At 46.7% G+C, this 22,280-nt stretch overlaps 1 protein-coding gene and 1 long non-coding RNA gene across 5 annotated transcripts in view; one reads left to right on the top strand and one right to left on the bottom strand.

Annotated features, from left to right (window-relative positions):
* GATAD2A (GATA zinc finger domain containing 2A) overlaps positions 1-22,280 on the top strand; it is a 66,897-nt gene that overhangs the window by 3,980 nt on the left and 40,637 nt on the right. The window contains exon 1 of one of the 4 annotated variants that reach the window (XM_080384012.1): positions 9,875-10,058. The exons of 1 other annotated variant lie outside the window; for it this stretch is intronic. The gene's annotated coding sequence lies outside the window, so the exon portion shown is untranslated. 2 more of the 4 variants (XM_080384009.1, XM_080384011.1) reach the window with 2 other exon arrangements.
* On the bottom strand, positions 1,608-9,985 carry LOC308062480. Its single transcript, XR_013927598.1, has 2 exons — positions 9,850-9,985; positions 1,608-2,417 (listed from the first exon to the last, which is right to left on the bottom strand). It is a non-coding gene; the product is annotated as an uncharacterized lncRNA (long non-coding RNA).

The following is a 22,280-nucleotide window of genomic DNA, read 5'->3' as shown; positions in this document are numbered from 1 at the left end:
GGCCTTATGCTCATGGAGCTACCAGAGATATTTTCTGGATTTTTGCATCTTTTTACTGTTTTTGCAGCCAATAGCGGCTTTCTCTTTGCCAGAAAGTGCCATCTTCTAATCCACCGCCCTTGCTAGTAGTGTTTTATAAGTTCTCTAAGTTTATGCAACTGAGCCCACTTGCCCAGCTGGTAAGGCATGGGGGTTCCAAGGGGGCTGGAGAGAAGAGGATGGTCGGTATTTGGTGACAACATCTGGCCTTTGGGTCCAAAAGACCCCGATCAAACAGCTTCACAGTGAGGGAAGGAGCAGACTTTGTACCATGACTGACAGTATAAAGTTAATTTTTTTTTTCTAGCTATTAGTTTTCACCAGTTTTTCAATGTACATGCAATATAATTACTGATAAATTACAAAGCATTATATCTTTTAATTTATAGATAAGGATCTCCAAAAACCATCTGAGCCCAAACGCAGTTGCTGTGGTTCCTATGCGCAGACCAGTTAAACTATCCTTCAACAATTGATTTATATAACTGAAATAGCTAGGGAAGTGAGAAATTTCCTTCCTCTTAGGATACAATGCCAAGGATGTCAAATCTCCAGAGAGCCTGATGATAAGAATTGGGCTGACCTTTTTTTGCAGTTATTAAACAAGTATATGATTATTCATTAGAGCACTGAAACTGTGGAATGTAGTTCTGTGGCACTCCCTCTCCTCCCTCTTGGTGCCTCTGCACCCTGCAGACCCAGAGCAAGTGTGTGACAGAGGACCAGCCTCCTCTTCAAAGGAAAACAAAGGGTGCTTCAGCTTTTGGTGACAGAGATGTGACTTTTTTTTCATGAGAGCCATCTCTTGGCAGCGCACTGGGAGTGGCATGTAACCAGTAGCAGTATCTGATGGCTGTGAGGGATCTCCCCCACTGTCTTTTTCCCAGAAGTATTTGGATTCATTGCCCAGGACAAATTTCAGATCGCAAAACAGCTCACCAAAGTCTGCCTGTTGGCAGAAATGTTCTCCTCTTCCTCAACTGATTCTTGTTCCTCTTGAACAACCTGTGTTTTCTGAGAGAAAGACTAGGGGAACCCGCATACGCGATTTGTGAAGTACTATTAAAATATAAGATTGTTTTGGAAGAAGAAAATCTCTGGTCTTGGCCTTCCAGTAAAAGCTGTGTTAATTCTGCGAAGGTGGTCTCAGCAACTAACACAACGCACATGCTGAGATTTATAGTTCAGGACTTCTGTAAACTCTTAAGCAAGGAGCGGTAACTGCTTTATGAGTACTTTTCCCTTGAAATCTGCCTGAAAAAATAAGACCAGTAATGACTGATCCCATCAATACTAAATTTAGAAATGAATCTAATTTATAAGCCTTGCTTTTCAGCAGGAAAGCAGGTTACAGAACTGACCTAGTATAGTGCTGTTGGGGAAGAGAGGCGACTTCATAGAGCTGCAGTTAGAATGAGCAGGGAGGTAGGGGAAAATACGGCATTTTTTATGTGCTGATAATAAACATCTTATTACCAGAAGGAACAATGTTAATAAATGCTTGTAGTAAACATTGTATAAAACTCTCATAATCCTCGTGAAAATACAGAGGTTTTCAAAACGCAGCGTACTCCACCTAGCTGACTTTATTTAGATCAGTAAAACCCGGCGGTGCTTTCTCAGGCCTTTTGCTTTACATCAATGTCCCCGTGATTGCTTGTAACATAACTTTATGGTAAGGCTGTCTTGGTATCTTATAAATACACAGTCAAGTCCTTGAGAATTACAGGTAACAAAGGACTCAGAGTATTCATCATCAAAAAATAACAACGTGAGTTACAGCAAACTGAGGTCACGTTGAGCTGTCAAAACTTATTCACCTCTGAAAGTTTAAAAGAAAGTTGTTTGAGAGGTACAGATAACTTGCTCGCTTGGCCTTGACATGGTACAAATTTTAATAAATTTAATTATAATCAAGGAGATGGTTTTGTAGCAAAATGGCACAGCTGTCTTTGGATGCAATGCAGGTGTCAATGCAGTGCTGATCCCTGGGGTGGATGCCTTGAGAAACCAGGAACAACTGGGCACTCGTTTTCACAGCTCTAAGGAAAATGCTTGATTTTACTGAAGGGAGAGTATTCTGCATGTGTTTTGCTCAAAGTTCCTACTTTTTGCATTTTAGGTACCTTTTATTGCAGTCACTTATAAACCAGGATTGTACTATGTTCATTTCTTCTCTGTTGCAAGACTTCTACCATTGTTTTCAGTTCTCTGCCTGGCTCCCTCCAGTGCTGCCTTGACTTTGGTCCTGGAGATGATCAGTGCGCTGAGTTAATTACCATCTGAAATGTAACCTCTCATGCCGACCACTACGCTTAGTGCTTTTGTCTGTAGCCAACCAGTAGTCCCACTCTTTGGGGTAAGAAGGGCTTTACATTCTGGGGAAGGAAAAAAAAAAAAAAAAAGACTAAAGCTTATTCAATTAAAAGATGACTTTATACACAACCAGCCTCAGTGTTCTTACACAGTATGGGTTTTAGCTACAGGGAGAGCATAAATCATTTGGCTGCCTGTGTATTTAAAGAAATCTGAAGTAAGAGTAACCTGACCGTGTTTTGGAGGATCTTGTACCCATTTTCATCAAAACTGTATAGTGGAATAAAAGGGTCTTGCACAGGCAGAGCTTAAAATTAATACAGAATATGTTCCATCGACTCTATTTCTCAGTTACCCCATCCTTCTGGCTAAAGAGCCAGAACTCGTCTGTTAAACCACAGAGAACTGTCGATGTCATGGCATCCATACAGACAGCTATCTGATTGTGTGCGCGTTAATCTCTGTGAGGAATCTAGCCTGATGCTGGACTGAGAGAATAAACTACTGGGAATTGCTCAAATACATCTGTGGAATTTAGGTGGAGTTCTTCGGGCTGCAACTACAAACCCCTTTACCTTGTGAAAGACATTCCCTACGCGCTCTGAAACCCTTAGTTTGCAGGGTCTCAACTGTAAAAACAAATCCTTCCTGAATCAGGCTTTTCTGCGTCGTTTGCCAACTGGTAAACACTGACTGGGGGGGTTGTGCAAATCTGATTAATAACGATGTATTATTAACAACGACAACCTGGAGTCAGTAACAACCACCTCCTGCAATTTCAAAGACGTTTTGGCAGATAAACACAAATCATACTTGGAAAATAATTTTGAACCCTTTGGGTTTTAAGTTTTGATAACCTGAAAATTCACAACTCGGCTGAGCAGCACAGTCTGGCTTTCAAACTCAAAATCTCTCAGTTGCCGAAAACAGCACCACAGCCCTGCACAGGGACACCCCGTGTGTGTCAGAGGGAGAGAGCAAAGTCTGAGTCATGGCATCTGCCATGTTGTCCGACGTTCAGATCTGCTGCTTAATCTTCTTGAGAAACAAAACATTTCAGCCCAAGTACACCAGGCAGCCTGCCTGGTCCCCTCAAGGATAAAAGCTGGTTTGCTAGAGACTGGGGTAACTGCAATAGAGCTTTCGGTCACTTATCTTCTGCAACTGGTAAGAACTACCAGTTACTGAGATTGTATTTGTATTTCCCCCATTACCTCTAATTTGGAGGTCAGTAAAGACCAAAATGCTCTCCACAATGGAGGAAATGTCACACACATTTTAATTCCATGAGGACTTCCTAATAACAGTGGTGCGGCAGCTCTTTTCTCCTGCCTTCGCCGCTCAGGGTTTCAGAGTGTATGGACATGGATACTAGTGTGAATTAGTAATTTAAATATTTTTTTATCAGGAGTCAACAAAAAAAACCCTATACACAACTGGAAAGTGTTCATTATTGCACTCTGGAAGCAATTCATTCATAAAATCAGACAAAATAATAGCACAGCAGTCCCATAGCACTCAGAGTGCCCCTACCCTGAAGTTAGAGGAGACGAAATGCAATATGTGTGTGTGTGTGTGTAAGATGAGAGGAAATTAGCAGATAATTATAAAATCATCTGATTGCCTATGTGGATGGTGGCACAACCCTCTTTTCATTTAAAAAGGACAGTGTCAAGTGATGAGCAGTCCAGCTGATGTAGAACAAGCCGCTGCTGGTTGGCAGACTTCTTGTAAGCAGATTCCCCCGGTGCCGAGTATCCCATAGTCTGTTCTGGAAAAGGATTCTATGCTAGAGAAGAGACTCATGGACTAAGCCTTATCTCTTGCACAAAATGATAAAAACGGTGAGGTTTGTGAGGAACTCCTGGTTTTCTTTTGGTGCATCACACTTACCGGCTGCAGATGAGACAGTTAAAAATAGGCTGGCAGGTCAGATGAAAGGGATTCTTGGGAATATTGATACCATCGGCAGGAAGGGAGCCTGACATCTCTTTGTAGGTGTGCACCCACTGAGTCGAGTTCCTGCTTATCATAGGACTGTTTGTGGCCGTTAAAACTTCCAGAAAGTCAAATTATACGGCAACTCTAGAGTTTTCTGCGACTCGTTAATTCTTCTTTTAATTGGGGTCAAGTACTGTTGAGCCATGTGACGATGATCAGTGAGCAAGCCAGAAGAAGTGCTTGTTTACAGCCATTCCCTCAAGTATGGGCTCCGTGGGTCTGACTCACTGTTTGCCAGCAAAACATTTGTGTCCGAAGCTGCAGATCAGAAGACGAACTGGAAGGGATCTGTGACACTCTCTGGTGGACCAGTTTTCAGGACGTTGAGATGTTCTTTGGCAGATCTTTAAATAACAGCAGTGCTGGGTGAACTTTGTTCTCTCCCACTTCTGAGCAAAATCGATAGTCCATGAAGCGCTTGTCATTGGAGCAAAACTCCTAATATATCCTCTTCCAACCATAAAAGTGCTTATTAGAGGCAGGGTCAGATAATAGCACCCTGAAGGCACCGTCTTGGGCCAAGCTGCATTTGCATACATCTGCCGCTTTCTCCATTTGCCCAGTAACTTACTGATCTTTAATTTCTTTCGGTTCCAGAAAGATTAATTTTCATTTCTATTTCGGGTCATTCACCTCACTGCTTAGATTGTGGAATTTTGCCTGTTTCCAATCTCGTGTTCTGTTTTGCTACAGAAAATGTTTCACATGTAAGCATTGCTCCCAGTGGGTGGGAGACAGGCAAACAGACCCAGTGGTACAGATTATATAGTGACCCTGAAGTGTCTCAGACTCTTTGCATCAAAAAGCACCAGTTTACAATCTCATCCTATTCCTGAACTACTTACCAGAAATTCTGTCTTGAGCAGCTGGTGGGAGCTCAACTTGCACTTGCATGAAAGTAGTTTTGCCAGAAAATAAGTCAAGGACCATCTCTTGGTCTCAAGCCTATGGAATTCCTTTCATTCTTAGCATAAGCCATCTTAAAATTGTATTCTTAAGATTTTGAGCATTGTTGCAGCACACTTACGATTTTATCCTTTTTTTCCTTTAACTATTTAAGGATGTAGTCTGTTAATTTCAAACTTCTAGCCAGCAATAGAAAAGATTTCAAAAAAACTATCTTTACAAGGTGCTGGAGTGTGCTTTGATTTAAAAAAAAAAAAAATGTTTGCAGTCTGTCTTGTCCCAGTGTCAGACTCCAGGCCAATGCACACCCAGCAGCAGCCCCTGGTTTTACCTTCTGAACGGTGGCAGTTAGGTGAACCTTCCAGACACAGACCCCGATCTGAAGCAGCTTTCAGAAGGATCTGTGCTCCTGATTTCTTGGTCCTCTAGACCATCAAACGACTTCAGAGTTGTGTTGTCTACCTTTACTAAAACACGTATCGGCTATTGAGCTTAAGAACTTGTTTAGCCTGTTTAGTATGCCAATATTAGCATGTTCCCATGCCTCTTACGCCTGCTGTTGGTTGCAGGAAGATGACCAAGTCTACCAGATCTGGCTTGAGCTTTACTGCTTGTTCTTCTTTGACCTACATTCTGATGTGCTTTGAGAAAAAGCTTAATCTCGTTTTTCATTCTTCCTTTAGGGACACTTGTGAATTTTGCCTGAATTGTTGGGTTTTTTCCCCTCATATCCCAAATTCTGCTATTGTCTCAGCAAAGTTAACATCCTAGCGTGTACTGTATTGGGTGGTATTTTTATGAAAAGTGTAGTTAGTGTATTAAAATACACAGGAAGGATGAAGTATTTGATCCATATTATCTATGGACTTTGCATTTGGAATCCGGGAAATACCTTTGGAGGAACAACTTAACAGTTGGACTTTTTGGCTCCAGCAAAATCTTGCTTCTGTGATGAGATGTTCAGCTTTAAAGTAGAATCTAGGCTACGTAGTATCAGTTGTGGTTATCAGAACAAATATTTATGCCGTTTTCTGGGTTTATGCCACGTTCTCAAAATCATGCGCACATAAGGATTCAAGGCGGCTTGCTAGGTTGGATCTTTGTAAAACCTCTTTATAAAAAGGGAAAAGCCATACGAACAGGCAGAGTGCGTGACTGCGGCATGCCTGGCTGGAAAGGCTGGCGGGGACGGCTTCCCTCCGGAGCCACCCACGCAGAGCCACCCACACGCAGCCCATCTAGGCTGCCAGGCACCAGGGAGTGCCATTAGCACGGTGCGGCTGATGCCCTCCTCCAAACAGTGTCACCTTAGTGACACACCCAAGACTTGCCAGCTTCGGTTGAGACAGCCGGCTGAACTCCGTCTTTCCTTCTCCCATTTGACCGCAGACGCGTGGTGCTTTGCTCCGTGCTTAATTGAGTAGCTTTAATCAAGGCCCAGGTGAGGAACGGTGAGGTAATACTGTTCTGGTATTGCTTTACTGTGCATCGTCTGATTCGTAACAAGGGAAAGATTTGCAAAAGTATAGCTGTTTGCTTACATAAATGGCTTCTCTAATTTTCAACTATTGGATTTTAATTTAAACGTAGTATTTAATTTAGTTTAAAATCCAGTAATGTTAATAATGTAATATTGGCTGTTTTAATAAGGGTGTAATACGGTGATGCATAGCAACCAAGTATTTAGTTCGAAGGTACTGGGTCCCAAAAAGGAGTATATTCGGATTAAAGGCGCGCTGATGCTTGGCTCTGAAGATTTTAGGTGCTGTTTTTAATGGGAGAGGGGGGCTGCTGTAATCATGTATTAGCAATACTCTCGTACTGGCAAATACTCTCTACCTGGCAAAGGTGTGTACATACTAAACCAGGGATAAGATACTATTTATTAATTACTGTTTCAGATGTCTGGTTTGGCTTGTTTGGACCTAAATAGTGTCAGCTTTATTTTTTCCTGAACACAAGATACATAGTGACAGAATTCCACCCCAAATCCCAGCTCTTTCAAAGTCTGACAGATACAGGTAGATTCATTAGCTTTTTTCCCATAATTTGTTGCAGTTTCATAGAACTTTCCTCCTGAAAGCAGGACTAGTTTCACTTCAGCAGTTAACATAAACATGCTGTGAACAAGTTACTTGACAGTAGGTATGTATTTCTAGGAATACACAAGTCTGTGGCGTTTCTCTTGCTGATAGAGCCACTGACTTGCCACACTTGACTGTCATTGAAGTAACAGCAGCTTGTATTAAACAGTTACAACACTGATGCACCTTCCAGGTGACTGAATTATTGACAGTCCCTCTTGATGCAACACCCATACCGTCCCCCAGCAACATCTCATTGCTAAATTTTGAACTTTGCCCCCAAAGAGAAGCCAGTCTTTATTACCAAAAAAAATCAGTTGCTGGTCTTAAACCACACACAATTCTGAAGTATTGACTAAATAATCACTTATTTCGCTGTTGTAAGTAAGCTGATGATGGAAAAAAATGAAAAAGCGTTCTCTTCAGTCTGCGGTAGCATTTCTGTGCACTATGTTCGAAGGCCTGTAGGCGGGTGGTTTGGTTATCTAGGCTTACGGTTACCTGACCTGTAACAGCTAAAACTGAATTTTCCCTGGGAGTCTTCTTGCAAGAAGGGGCCGGAGGGAGCTTTGCCACTGGGTCCCACTGTGGGGTCCCAGTGGGAAGGTGGAGAGCAAGCTGGCTGCTGTGGTAACCTGGCTTTCCCTTCCCGTGCCGGCTCTCCCTTGGCATTTCTCTGAGAGGGCACCTACAGTTTTTTTACAAGGAGTTGTCTTGTCATTTTTAATTAAAAAAAAAATAAAAATTGGCAAGACTCTGGATCATGTGCTGACTGGGAGGCAAAGTAATGGTGCAGATGAGTGAACTGTGACTGTTGGAAACCCTTTGTGCTGGAATATTGGGTATAATAAGGGGATGTGACCCACAAAGAGGCAGAAGGGTGTCCCTGTCTTTTCACAGGACCTATGAATTAACTTTCAGCCTTAGAATTAAGTCACCAAAATCTGAAAAAAACTAAAGCATCGCTAAGTTATTCTGCTTCTTAAATCTCTTTCGATAAGCATCACACTTGGAAGTGTGTTGGTGGGGAGCATTCATACACGGTGTCTGGTAGATATATCGCTTTTGGGATAGCTTCCCTAATTCCTTGTGACTTCCCTCCTGGTTTTAACTTTGTGCTTCAACTAGGGTTTAGAAAATGGGTCTGAAATATGAGTGCAGAGCCAGAAGCTTCATCCTTTTAAGCAGGAAGGAGGACCCTGAGATGTGGTGTATAGCCCTGCTGAAAATTATTAACCTGAGACACTTACTGGGCTTAGTGAAGAGGATACAGGCAGGCTGCTGACTTAGGAGCCAACAGCCCACATCCAAAAATAACCTGTTTCCAGAATTGTGGAAAACTGGAGGTCTTGAGGTTTGTTGGCATTAGTCTGCTACAGAAAATCTAGAAGAATTTGGGATCTTTTGTAACTGGCAGAGGTTATTCATATCCTCATGCCTCAGGCAGACCTGTACGGGGATTACAGCCCAAAGAAATATGAGGGTACGAATGGTCTTCAGTGAGCTGCCTCTGCTGATGGACAGGAGAAAAGCAGTAGTTAGTTGGAAAACTGCATCAGAGATGTGCAAGTGTGTTAAAGGGATTGGTAATATATATATTAAAAAAAAGAAACCAGAATTTCTTCTATTAATTTGGTCTGAATTCACCAGCTGGATTTCAGACCTGGTGATGGAGACTTCCGAAAGCCCTTTGAAAGTGCTGTGAGGTGATGGGAGGCAAGCAGTGCAGCGGCCACACCGCATCACCCGCAGCAGGACCTGCAGCTCGGCCCTGGGTGCCGGGCTGTGCGGGGCTGCGCTCCTGGGGCTGAGCTGCCCTTCTGGGTATTTCAAAGGCATTTCCAGGCGTTCTGCTGCTTGCTGACCCACTGTGAGCTGCGGCGGCACTAGTGTGAGCTACCCTCAGGCTCTCGGGTGTAATAGCGATTTCTAGCGTTGCTGCTTAGTGTCTCTCTCGATCCGTGGGGCGCGGATCGGCTCCGTCTTCGAGACGGGTTTCAAACCGAGCCGAACCGTGCCTCCCCGCCGCCCGTCCGCGCTCGGCAGCCAGGCCTCCGAGTATCGGTAACCCTGCCCGGCATTCGCCACCTGCCCCGGGCTCGCTCCCGCAGCCCGGCTGCTCTCCTCCCGGTGCCCTTCAGCGGGCCGGGCGCGGGCAGCCGCTGCTATCCGCTTCCTTCGCCAGCGCCTGCAGACGCTCAGGAAGGAAAAGCGAAGTGGCGCCGAGAGCAATCCCGTGCCAGCGGCGGTCCTGCCGTCGCACCGACCCGCGGCGCCTGGGGCAGCCCCGCTCCGCCCGGCCCGGCAGCGGCGACGCGCAGGAACAATGCCCGCCCGGGCCGGGCACGGCGGGGCCGCCGCCGCCGCCACTCCACGTGGCCCCAGGCGCCGCGGCGGGACCCGCGCCCCCCGCGGCGGCGCCCCCCGCCCGCGCCGCAGCCAATCCCCGCCCGCCTGCCATGTGCCGCGACCCCTCCGGCCAATGGTGCCCCGGGTCACAGACCTGCTCCACCATTGCCCGGAAGCGGCGCCGGGCCCCTGCGCGCTGCGGCCGCTGCTGCCTCTGCTGCTGCTGCCGCCTCTGCTGCTGCTGCCGCCGCTGTCCCCGCGGCGCCGCGCCAGCCCCGCCGCCGCTGCGGCGCAGGACGGGCCGCCCTGTGTTTCGGGGGCCGCCGCGCGCATGCTCCGTCGAGTGACGCCGCGACTCCATGTGTGAGAAGCGCATTATTTGGCAAGGGGAGCCGCGGCGGAGAGGATTAGCCGGGGATCCCTGGCGGCGCGGAAAAGGGGGCGGCGAGGCGCGCGGGGGAGGCGAACCGGCGGCCGGGGAGCGGGACCGGCGGCGTCCGGATGCGCGGGGAGCAGCGGGCAGCGTGCCGCGGTGTGTGAGTGCCTCGGTTAAAAGTTCTCGTTGGGTTTATTGTCTTGGGGAGGGAAAGGCGGCGGCGGCGTTACTGGGGAAGGGCAGCCGCCGGGGATGCCTCTGCGTTCCCGGGGAAGTTCCGGGAGAGCCCGGCCGTGCGGGGACCGCCGGCAGCCCTCGCTGTCCCGGGAAAAGTGCAAAGTCCTGCTCTCCGGCCGCCGGGCGGGCTGGTCGATCACCGCCTGCCAGGGAAGGAGCTGGTGCCCCTGCCCGCGGCGGGCAGCCCGGGGGGGAGCGGCGCTCCCGGGGGGCATCCTCGCCGGTGAAGGGAAAGTTTGGCGGCGCGGCGCGTCCCCCGAGCCCGGGGCCGAGCGACCCGGGTCGCCGCCGGCTTTTGTTCGGCGCCGGGACGGCAGCTTGCGAGGCGTTTGTTTCGGAAAGTTGTTACGGGCTTTCCGCCGTGCCTGCTTCCTCTTCCTCCTCCTCCTCCTCCTCCGTCGCCGCCCGGGCCGGCTGGGGCGAGGGCGCGGGGCTGGGGGCGCCCCGGACCCCGCTGTACCCCGCGGCCGGCGGCACGGCCGAGCGGAGGCGGCGGGACCGGCCCCGGGGGCCGCGGCGGGGGGCGAGCGGGCTGCCCGGGCAGCCCCCGCCCCGGGCAGCCCCCGCCGTGGCACTGGCCCGGCTGGCGGCCAGGCTGCGGCCCGTGTCACAATAAGAGTCCCCGCCCGCCCGCCCTTCCTGCGGCTCAAGGTGCGCCGGGCTGCGCCCCCCGGCCCCGCAGCGAGGGGGGCGCGCAGCCGCCGCCCCCTGGGCTGGCGTGTCGGTGCTGGGGCTGCGGGTGAAGGTCCCACCGGGCGCCCTGCCCCGGTGCCCTGGCTTCTCCATTACTGCACGTTCCTGGCGCCCGCGGGAGGGGCCGGGCAGGATTGGGCCCCGGTCGGGACAGTCCCCGGGGAGCGGCGCTGCCCGGCCGCACGCACCGTCCAGCTCCCCGGTGCCCAGCGCTCGGTGGCGGGGGTCGGGGCTTGCGGGCTGCAGCCTGGTGGGCATCGCTCACTGCATTCCACCGGCAAAGCTGGGGGAGCCTGTAAGCTGGGACGCACGCGCTTCTGTCTCTGGAGCATCTGCTTACTACTTTTTTTTTTTTTTTTTTGGCCAAATTTTGCACACACTCTCAGTCTTGGGTTTTACTTTCGCTTGTGTCTCTTCTTCTGGCTGCCCCATGCTCTTCTATTTTTGTACTTTGTGCAGTAAACCCCTTGTTCCCGGACAGAGGTTCCTGACCTGCTGGGTACGGCGCTAACTGTGGCAGTCCCTTTGCAGCCATTGCCCTGATCCTCATCTCCAGCTTCTTTTGCAGGTGTTTGACTTTCATGTTTCTCTCTTGCTCGCTCTCCTGTGAATGCAGCTGGAAGCAGAGGTAGCAGAGCTGCTTCTAGAGACAGTTACACAGGAAGTGAAACGAAGCAGGGCCTTTGGGAATAAGAGACATGCCAGTAGGCTGGAAGCTGCCATACATCAGCGGGAGAAGAGAACGAAACCCTGCTTTCTTCCAGCCAAACTATTGACCAGCATCTCCCAGTGGAAGGAGATGGGGGTAGGAAGAAGCAGAAGCGTATGAGACATGCTGTTAGCAGAGAGGACGAGGTGGTAGGGGACCCAAGGCAGGAGGTGGCAGAAGAATGTAAGAAATAAAGGGATGCGTAGCATGTGGAGAAGTGTTTGTGTAAGTGAACTGCACGGTGTGCTCCTGCGTTGCGGTTCATGTGTGCTCCACGAGCCTGGCTCTGGTGACAAATGGTCAGTCCCACCGAAACTTGGGACAGCACCCACTGGGACGTGGTGGTGATGCCACACTGATGCTTGCTGGCACTTGCACTGTGGGGAGGCCGATAGCCCCCTGAGCGCTACAAGCAGGGACCACGCTGTGTGTGGCAGGGAGAGCTGGCTGTCACTGGGGGCATTGCCCCCAGTTGTTGCCTTACAGCCATCTGAGATTGTGCCATGTATGGAACAGCGTATTCCTGAACATCATGTTCAGTTACTTGCTGTTGGCATAGCCATTGGTGCATCAGGATCATTGAGCTATGGACAGAAAAACCCAGAGTGTGATGTGATATCCTGGAGGCAGCAAGCCTCTGTGGTTAAGCATCTCAGGTAGGATCACAAAACACACACTTTTCTGGGCTGGGAGCTGTTTAGTTTGGGTTTTTTCTACCCCCGACTATCTGGTTTTGAAAAGGGGGAGGGCTGCGCGGTGATGCTCAGGCGGCAAAAGCTCACCCCTTTGCGTGCTGTCGGTGGGTAAGCAGCAGGCTGATGCTCCTCTCGGTCCTCCTTGGAAAAAGAGTGCATGTTACTGGTTGATGTGCTCTGGTTGAACTTTGTGTGAGTGTGAAAAGGACCAAGTTCTGTACTTGGAATTAAAAGCTGCCCTGCTGAGTGTCACAGGAAGGGAGAGGGTGGTATCTCTGCGGTCACTGGGTGTCCAGCAGTGGAGCAGGCTGCAGGTACCCCAAAGTATTTCTCTTTCCTCAGAGGTGCAAGCACAGAGGAGCAGCTAATACCATCCCTAGCAGCATTACATAGTCATGAGGTTACATCAATGGGTGATGATGCAACGCTGTTGGCATATGATGCAGTGTCAGTATGCTAATACTGTAACTTAATATAGCTGCGTTACAACTTTTTTGTAGTAATTACAGGCCAGTAGTCATACGGGGAGCTGTTTAAAATCATTGGTTCCCATTCAGATGGTGCTGGTGTATTGTGTGATGTTGGTGAGGTTTATGCAGGGCAAGATGAAGGATTTGGATCCCTGTTTTGGCCACGCGTACGTATGTGCAACCTTGGCCCTGCTAGGGACCGCTCTGCACAGCCTTAGGTTTGGACTGGAATTATCCCTTTGCTGTCAAAGGAACTGTAATTGTGGGAGGAACTCTGGGCTTACTGTCTTATGGTCTTACACTTCTATTTCTGGGTGTGCTCTTTGTTAGCCCTACCCATCTGTATGGGCTATAAGCATTCTTACTTTCTTACTGAATCACTTCTGCTATGCTACTTTTGGGGCAGGGAGCGGGGGGAGAAGAAGGAATGATGCTTGGCATAAAAGAATTCAACTTCTGACATCTTGAGGATAGTGCTGGAAGTATTTTGAAAATTAAGTCTAAAATTCATGCAGCTGTAAGGAGGCCACATTTGAAATTGTCTTAGGTTTTCAGGGGTACCTCTTGACATGGTGTCCATGTTGTGAAGTCCCTGGCTGGTTGCCAACCACCTGAAAGTGATGGTATCTGGTACAAGAAATTGGGAAGGACAGAAATGGCAAGATGTCGTACCGGTCAGCAAAGCTCAGGTTTTCCATTTGGATGGAGCGTTTGCTTTATGTGTAAGTTCCAAGTGGAAAATGCTGTTTTGCTGACTAAATTCAGAATGTTTTCACTGAGCATGTTTTGAACCACAAACTTCTAGATGCAATACCTAGTTGTTACTCGTGGATAGTAGGTATTAAGCATACTTACGCATTTAAGAATTCAAATATTTGGGCATCAGAACTTTTTTTTTTTGATACTATGCACATATGAACTGTGAGCTCTTCTCCAGGCTTCATACTTTGGTTTCTTACTGCTGTACTCCTGAGGGGAGTAGCAGTGTGCATATTTTGCTCACATTTCACAAAGCACCATGTTTCCCTTTTATGTGTCTTGTGAGGTAGAAAGCTGTGTGCTCTGTACAGGGCTTACATGTGAAAATGTACTTGTGCAGGTACAGGCTTTTATCCTGAGCATCAATACTGTGCCAGTAGGTCATGGTGAAAAAGTTGGGAAGAAAACATGCAGTGTGTGCATTCCCCTTTTGACTTAAAATACATGTGCTGAGGTCTCATTATGAAATAAAAGGAAAAATGAACTGTGATGTGGAGGTTTTTTTATTCCTCCTCTTAGAATGACCAATGTCTTTTTCAATAATAATCAAAGTAACATAGAACCGCGTGGTGTGGTGTTTTTTTGTTGGGTTTTATTTTTTTTCCCCGCTCCAAATGTTCCTGGAGACTGTGGTATCTGAAAATATGGTAGGCTTATTTTTAGACTTGGGGAAGTAACGTTTGCTTTTGTGTAATGCTATTCATGTTTGAGGTATCACAGCACACGGTCTGTAGACCAGTATGTGAAGTGCAATGTAGTTAGCATATTTTGTTGATTGGGAGGGGAAAAAAATATGGTACGTGAGCACTCTTTTCTTCTTCTCTTGGCATTAGACAAAATAAATGTTCAGAGAAGTATGTGCCGCTGACAGACTAGGAAACTCCAGGACAGCCTTTCAGTTGTATTCTTCTTTGAAAGTCTGTCCTTGATAGTTCCATCACGCTGTCCCAGCTCTCCCTGTGCCACCCATGCTGCTTGTTTTAGATTTGTGCCCTTAAAACTTAGAAGCTAGAGCTTGGCACTTTATATATAGACATTCTGCTTATTTATGCATTCATATGATGATTGATCAGTGTAAAGACTTGCTTGGGATCCTTTTTTTTTTTTTTTAAGGCTTTTCTAGCCGCCTTCTCCCTCCTCTTGCTCTTGTCTCTGCACTTCTGTGGCATCCCTTCACCAGGGGAGCTGGACATCTGTTGAATACTCTGGCAGTTAGTGGTTCCTGCTTTTATTTCGTACACACCACCTGGAATTTCTGCGGTTATTCATTTCTTTGTGATATTTTCTATCTGCTTAGCACCGCGCAGTCTGAATGCCCTGTGTACATCAGTGAACCTCAGTGTCAATGAATCATGTACCGATTTTCAGGTGGGGGAAAAGGAGAGTGAATTGCCCAAAGCAAGCATTATAGGACAGGGACAGAACAAAGGTTAAGGTTTATTAATACGCAGTTTCCTATGTCGGCTTTTTGCTGTTCAGCACTTCTCTTCCCTCCCCGGCTCCTTAAGGTACCGGCATTTCTACCTTTCATTGCCTTTAATTGTCTTCTTTGGTATTTGACTTATTGGTGTGTCAGGTCTTGGGACTCTCCAGTGGGGCACCAGTAAGCAGCTGGTGTTTGCCCGCAAGCATCTGTGTGTGTATCTGGGTGACCTGTTCGGCATCACCTCGGGACGCTGTGGCTACCATGAGGCAGGCAGGAATTCTCCCCATACAGCTTTCCTACCTCTTAATTACAGAGCGCCTCTTCATTGTGCTGGGGCTTTTTAACCTGTTGTCCGCTATGCTCATTTTCTCCTGTGGATGAGGCTGGAAAGCAGCGGCGTGACTCTCGCTCCATGAGCACGGTTCACTGTCTTCGAGTGAAGAGGGCATTTGGAGGAGAGAAAAAAAAATATCTGTTAGGCCATTTGGGCTGTATGGGGTGAAATCAAGGTTTAGCAAGAAAGTTTTGCTCGCTTTTGATGTGTTGACTCTCAAGAAAACAATGTTTTAATGTGTTGCAGTTTCCACATACTGAAATAAGGCAGAAAGTGGAAAACCTTCACTACGTGCAGCTGTAGCAATGCCCTTTTCTCCTCCTTCTCTTTATTATCAGTAGGGTTTGATGCAGCTCAGCATTGCAGCTCGAGCGCAGGATGGTGCTGGTTGGCAGCAGGGCGGTGTCTGGCCAGAGCTGTTGGGTCCAGCGCAGTTTGGGGGTGCAGTGGGCAGATGCTAGGTGTTTGTCCATTACTGCATCTAGAAAATCATACTGGTCGGGAGCAGCTGATGTCCTGTGTGCTGTAGTACCTTGTTCTCACCTTTACCTTTGCTTCCCTGTCCTCTCTGTGTGAGAAGTTTTATGTTGCCTTGGGTAAGTCACTTAAACCTCTCCATGCCTTGGCTATCCCATCTGCAAAATGAGTATAAGCGTGTGTTACAAAGGAAGCATGCAAAATGTGGCTTATAACAACAATTCCTTTTATTTTAACTTTCATCATCTTTAGCTTTTCTCTCTGAAATTATTGATCCCGGTATCATCTTGTTTTTCAAATGAGAATTCCTGGTAGGATGTAAGATGAGAAGGGGATGGAGAGGGGGAAGAGTCATCAGGTTTACCTCATGATCTGCAATGCCAGTTTGGTGTATTAGGAAATGCAAACACCTGAAAGGTCTGAGAGTAAAATTTAACAGCCAGCCATGGATGCTGAAGGCCAGACAAATATGGGGAAGGAGCGGCACGTGTCTGATGGGGAATTGGCAAACCCCGAGAACAAGGGAAGCAGGGATTTCACCCCAGACTCTCGTGTTCGTTATTTCAAACCTTTGTTTGTTGGTGATGTGCTCCAGTCAGGTGAATTTTTGAGCTCTGCAGAATTCCTTCTGTATAGCCCTTACAACTGATGGGTCTCTCCCGGCAGCAGGGTTGAGTCTCTGCGCCTTTAACCTACACGTGTGGAAACTTGTGATCAGGCACGTTGACCTTGTCTTTTATTTTTAAGAAAGCTCAATTTTGGGAGGCTGTTTTTCCATTCACCTCTGTCCTTCCTGGAGAGCCCTTGGGCATCGACTGGATTCCTTGGGTCCTGCCTCCGACAAGCTGATCTGCTGGCCCTGACCCGGCGGGGGTCCTTTCCTGTTCGGAAGTCTTCCACAGCTAGATCAGGTGCTGCTCCCATTAATATGTCAAATGGGCTGTATCACGAGAATGGAGTCTTAAAGTTTCCAGGAGTTTCAAGTCTTGTTTAGGTATCAAAGCACTATTTAACACGTGCACCTCTGCGTTTGTATCAGTCTGTTCTGCTTGTATTCTTTCTTCGTGAATTCTGGTTTGAACTTTATCTTTTTGCTCTTATTAGCGAGTTAAGCATTTCAGCCTCTATTCATTCTCCTACTTCTTTGTTTCCTTTCCTTCTCTGTCGTCTCCCTCCCCCCTTTTTCTCTCCAAAAGAAATCCCAAACAAAAAAAACCCAACAGTATTTCACAAGAGTAAAGGAGTTTTTGGGACTGGTTTTGCATGACCCTTCAGGTGAGGTAGTTTGGCCATGACTTGCCACTTCAGAGACATTGGCGAGTTTGGTATTCCAGATGATCCGGCATTAAGTTCAGACTCTGCCGGAAAGGCTTTCTTCCAAACATGGCCGGAGTAAGAGTTGGTCTCCAATTCCTTGTAACAATTATGAGGTGACTAATAACTTGAATGCAGTTTCCCTGCTAATTTGTGGTGCCCTGTAGTGAACTCTGCTGCAGCATAAAAGGGATCAGTGTGTGAGCGCTTCGTCTTGGAGTTTTGGTGTCTTATGCGTCACCTTCTGACTTGGGCTTATTCCTGTATAAACACGAACCAAACTAAATTAGAAGGTTACACTTAAATCTCTCTGGACCCAGTAGCCCAAGCCGTGGGGACTGGGAGTCGGGAGGCAGTCCACCACGCTTCCAGTCATCCATAACAATATGTGCTTTTTGTTGCCCTCGCTCCAGCGGTGTGAATGGGAGCTGGAAGGACGGGAACAAAAAAAGAAGCCTGTAACAGAGCACTCCCACAAGGCAGGAGATAAGCCCTGACATGAAGTAAACACCATTCCTCCCCCTCTCCCCCGACTTCCAGTATCTTCAGCTGAATATAAATCAGTATTTTAAGAGTCAGGCACCTGAGGAAGTTTCTAAAACACCTAGTAGTAAGCAAGACTGTATGGTATATTCTTATTTTTGCATCCCTTCAAGTGCAAAGTGCTTATCGCTGTTTAACTATGTATATAGTTTGGATAGTTCCAGCAGAGAGTGTGAAAATAGATAATCTGCCTCTCCAGCCAGGAGGAGGTTCTGCTAACTCTTTTTATCATAATTGCTGATTCTTTAATGTAAATGTTGTTACTCAAAGGTCTGACAAAAGCGGGTAACAACAACCTCTAAGAATGTTAGACGGCACCTCAAAAGGGTGGTTGGGTTTTTTTGGTTGTATTTCATGGGAGACCAGATGAACAGGGTTGTAAGTATGTAGGTAAGTGTGAGCTGATCACAAGGCAGTTCCTCCCCCCCCGCACCCTCCAAATATCCAAAATAAGTAGGAGTTTGTGGTGGGGCCTTTGTATTAAAGTGCCATATTGCTGGAGTTGAAGGAATAAAGGCTTATTTTGTAGCTTTTCAATGGAAAAATAAATAATGAAGCCTTGATTGAGTTTGTAAGTAGTCTTGAAATTGATTTTGACATGACCTGTCTCGTTCACTTTGGGGTATGACTACCCAATTTTGTTACCTATAAGACTATAGGAGCTGACATTCAGGAAAGCTTTCCTCCCCACCCCTCATCCCCCACACCCCTTTTAAAAAAAAAAAAAGTTGTTAGAACACTTCCAATTGAGTGATGCTGGTCAACTTGTTTCTTGTTTCCTGACTCAGTCTAGATGGAGAGACTCTTGTCAATGTCAGCTACTGAAACTGCGTCTCCTGCACACTGGTTACCCCGCAGCTGACCCGGTTGTTAGCAGCAATTTGTTAAATGCCCAGAGCGTGGCTGGACCAAACGGAGCCCGGCACTGGCATGGGATGCTGCTTAAACAGGGCAAGCCTCACTGCAGCCGCAAAGTCGTTTTTGTGACTGTTTTGTAGGGAAAATACTGCCAAAGGTGGTCAGCTTTTCTTTTAGTTTGATTTATGCTACAAATGGTGAAGGCTTCCCAAATACTAAAATTAGTCAGAAAATCGAATCATTAGTTTTCATGTTAATGCTGATTTACCTATTGCTGTAAGTGGGAGCAACTTCCTTGCCATAGCCTTTTCACGGTGCCCAGTATGTTCATTTGCTGAAATAACCATGTGACCACAAGCTTTGAAATGCTTGTAAGAATTAGAGGAAGTAAACTGGAGGCATTCATATTTAATAGGATCTTAGAAAATCCTGTCTCCACCAGAATTGGGTACTGCAGTTGTACATGTGTCCCTAGTGTTGCGGTATGTACCGACATGCTCAACCACCTGTTGAGATGCATACACAATGTAAATCTAAAATTTTCTGGTTTTCATTGTAAAATAGTGAAATTACATGTGTGCCAGCTGCAGACTTAGTGCTGGTATTAAGCTCTGTAGAATGCTGTTGACTATGGACTTCCAGTTTTGCTTTCTGCTGGCTTGCTCATTTGTTTTTAAGGCTCATGAGAAGGTAGTCTTTGAAAGCAAGCGCCTAGCGGTAGAAGACCCTTGCCTCGTAATCAAGCCGCCTGTTTTGATTGCTGTCTGCAGAGGGTATCCAGCAAGGCTTCGTTCCATCTGTGGGTTGTGCTCGTGAAGAGCTGAGGTTGCTCTGTGGGCAGTATCCTTCCTTCCTGGCCCATGTGTGCGCTGGGGAGAAGTGTGCTTTTAATGTCTTGATGAACTCCATAAATGTGACAGGAGCTGGATGTCTTAGACCTTTTTTTTAAATTCAAATTCACTTTTGCAGTCAGAGGGGAAAAGCAAGACTATGTTTGTAACAGCTTTTCCATACCTATTCCTGAAAACAGGTGATACTGCAAGAAGACTGTGGCTCATGGTGTAGCTTTTTCTGAAAGGGAAGATCCCAATGAGGAGATGATGTTCTCCATAAAACCTGAAAAGGAATCTTTGCATAACTTTCAGAAGCTCAGCTTGAGGCTAATCTGGGTTGGCTGTGCATTAATTCTTATTTTCATTGAAGTTATGCTGCAAGATAATAGGTAGCCCTTACAGGTAAGGCTGGCATTAAATTAATGTCTTGCAATTCATGAAAGATTGCTAATTTGTAGGAACCGCTACTGGTCTGTGGGCTATGATGGAGGATCGAAGAGGTGGATCACCAAGATGAACTTCTTGGTTGTTTTATCAATAGGTCTTAATGTATTTTGCAAATACTGTTTGTGGGAAAGTTTATGAATAGTCAAAAAAGCAGCAAAATGAATTGGTAACATAGAATACGATGCCGAAAGCGTGGTGCCTTTGGGAATGGTCTAGTCTATGGCACATAGGTAAGGTATTCTGTGGAGGGAAAAGCTCTGAAATTCTTAAATTCTGAAGAAGGTAAACTTTTTACTTGACATCTTTAAATAAATACGCAAGTCTTGCTATTGTGATCATGCATTTCTGTGCCATGCAGGAAAGGTGGCATCTGGAAGGCAGAGTACACCTCCAAACTTGTTACCTGCCATCTTCATTCCCTTCATTTCTGTTGAAGGGATTTAAGATTCTGCTGCTTTTCCTTCTTTCTTTAGCAGAGGCATACAGAGAGGGATGTATTCATTCCTTTTGTTGGTCCGAGAACTGTTTTTAAACCTGAAAAAAATGGTTTAAGGAGCAGCCAGCACTTCTAAGTGATAGAATTGGCTTTGGGAACAAAAGCATGTGGATCCTGTCGGTTCAAACCTGATGGGTAACCTATTTCTGTGAGGTGCTTAAGAATTATGGTGATGAAGAGTATAGAAGTAATAAAATAAGACTCATTTTAATATTGCACGTGTTACTGATCCCTTAGGACGTTTAGATTCACAAACTTAATATGAACATGTCCTTTGCAACATGCTGTTGAGTGTAATTGTGACAACTCTGGCTTTTTCTACCCAAAATGCCCTCATGTTTTTGTGGAAGTTAGATGTTGGTTTACATAAAGCTGCTGAAGTAACCAAGAGTCACAATTTTGTCTTTCTCATCTTGGGTATCTGTTCACTTTCCGCTTGTTCTGGTTTGAAGGACCCTTAAAGTTTGTTACCAGTGGTTGGGCTTGCTCGAGATTAAAAATCCCCCTCGATCCCCTGGATGATAATGACTACTTTTGTTTCCTTTTCCCCTCTAACTGCAGGACCAGGGGCTCAGCATCAGCCCCACAGCCTTCCGTGTGTTTAGCGCAGACGTGGCTGCGTGCAAGCCCAGCTTGCGACGTTCGGCGCGTGCAGTGCTCCCTTTTGATCTCAGGTGGGGGATGCAGTGTGCATCCAGATCAAGTTTTGTGTGCGGAGGCTTCTGAATTAATTAATGATGGTGGCTGTGCTTGGCTTCCCCTGTAAATAGGTGTGGCCGCTGGGTCCCTGCCAAGCTGCCATTTCGTTCCCTTATTTGGATTTCTGAGCAGTGTCATTCTCTACACACACCCTCAGTTAGGTTTTTAAATAATATAGGTGGGGAAGCTACAATTGCTGCTACCAAATTACTAGCTTACGGGTTGTTAATGTACTCCTACAACTGAGATTAAGAAGGTGTCATTAGTGGAGGATGGTGTCTAGAGCTCCACCTCCCCCCCCCCCCCCCCCAAAAAAAAAAAAAAAAAAAAAACCAACAAATTTCTGTTTTAAAAAATCCCAAAGATTACTGCTGTGATTGCACTAGCTGATCCTAAAGACAGGTAGGCACAAACCAGATTATTCAGGAGGAATCAAGTTATGCCCAATTAAAGTCACTGGCACTTGGTGAGCACAAGCTGCCCACAAAGCACAGCCAGGCTTCATTGCAGCAGTGAGCATCGGCAAAGCAGATGAAAGCGTGTCCCTAAATTTGGCATTCCACAGCAAACATGATGCATACAAAAGGCACATCTTACTCGGTGATGAAAGTAGAACAGGTTTTTTTCCACCGGAGCTAGAAATAACAGTTTGCCACCTGCTTTTATTATTTTTTAAAAAAGAATTGAACGTTGCCACTCATTTTGGTCTCCCTGTCTCCTAATGCGATATCCAGAACTTTCCAGTCTTCTTCCCTGGGGTTGTTGGGCACTTGGTGAAAGAGGTGATAAATTCATGCGCTCATCCCTCTTCCCTTGTTTAATACTCTGCCAAACAGTTCTGAAAACGCATTTCATAATGCTGCCTCTTTGCATAGAAAAGAGACACCCCCTTCCTTTGTCAAAAATATATTCTGCGTCTGAAAACAGAAGATAGTAATTCCAGTTCTTGAAAAACATGTTTCTACAACAATCTGTAGAGACCGGCACCATTAGGTGATTAGATTGCACTCTTGATTAAAACCAGTTCATTGCAACTGCTTGGTGTGGATGGAGGACCGCCAGGCGGGCTCAGGCATCTCGAAGGAGACACAGAGCATGTCTGTCCTGCAGCGTCAGAGCCACAGAGCTGGTGGTGATGATCTGGATGACGGAGATTTGAGTGATAGGAGCCCTTGCTGCTCATGTTGTGAATCCGGGAGATCTTGGCCATGGGTGGGGA

This window comes from Falco punctatus, assembly GCF_963210335.1.
Source record: "Falco punctatus genome assembly, chromosome: 4".
NCBI lineage: Eukaryota > Metazoa > Chordata > Aves > Falconiformes > Falconidae > Falco > Falco punctatus.
Note: the sequence above shows the minus strand (reverse complement) of the source record. Positions and strands in the feature narration are given on the sequence as shown.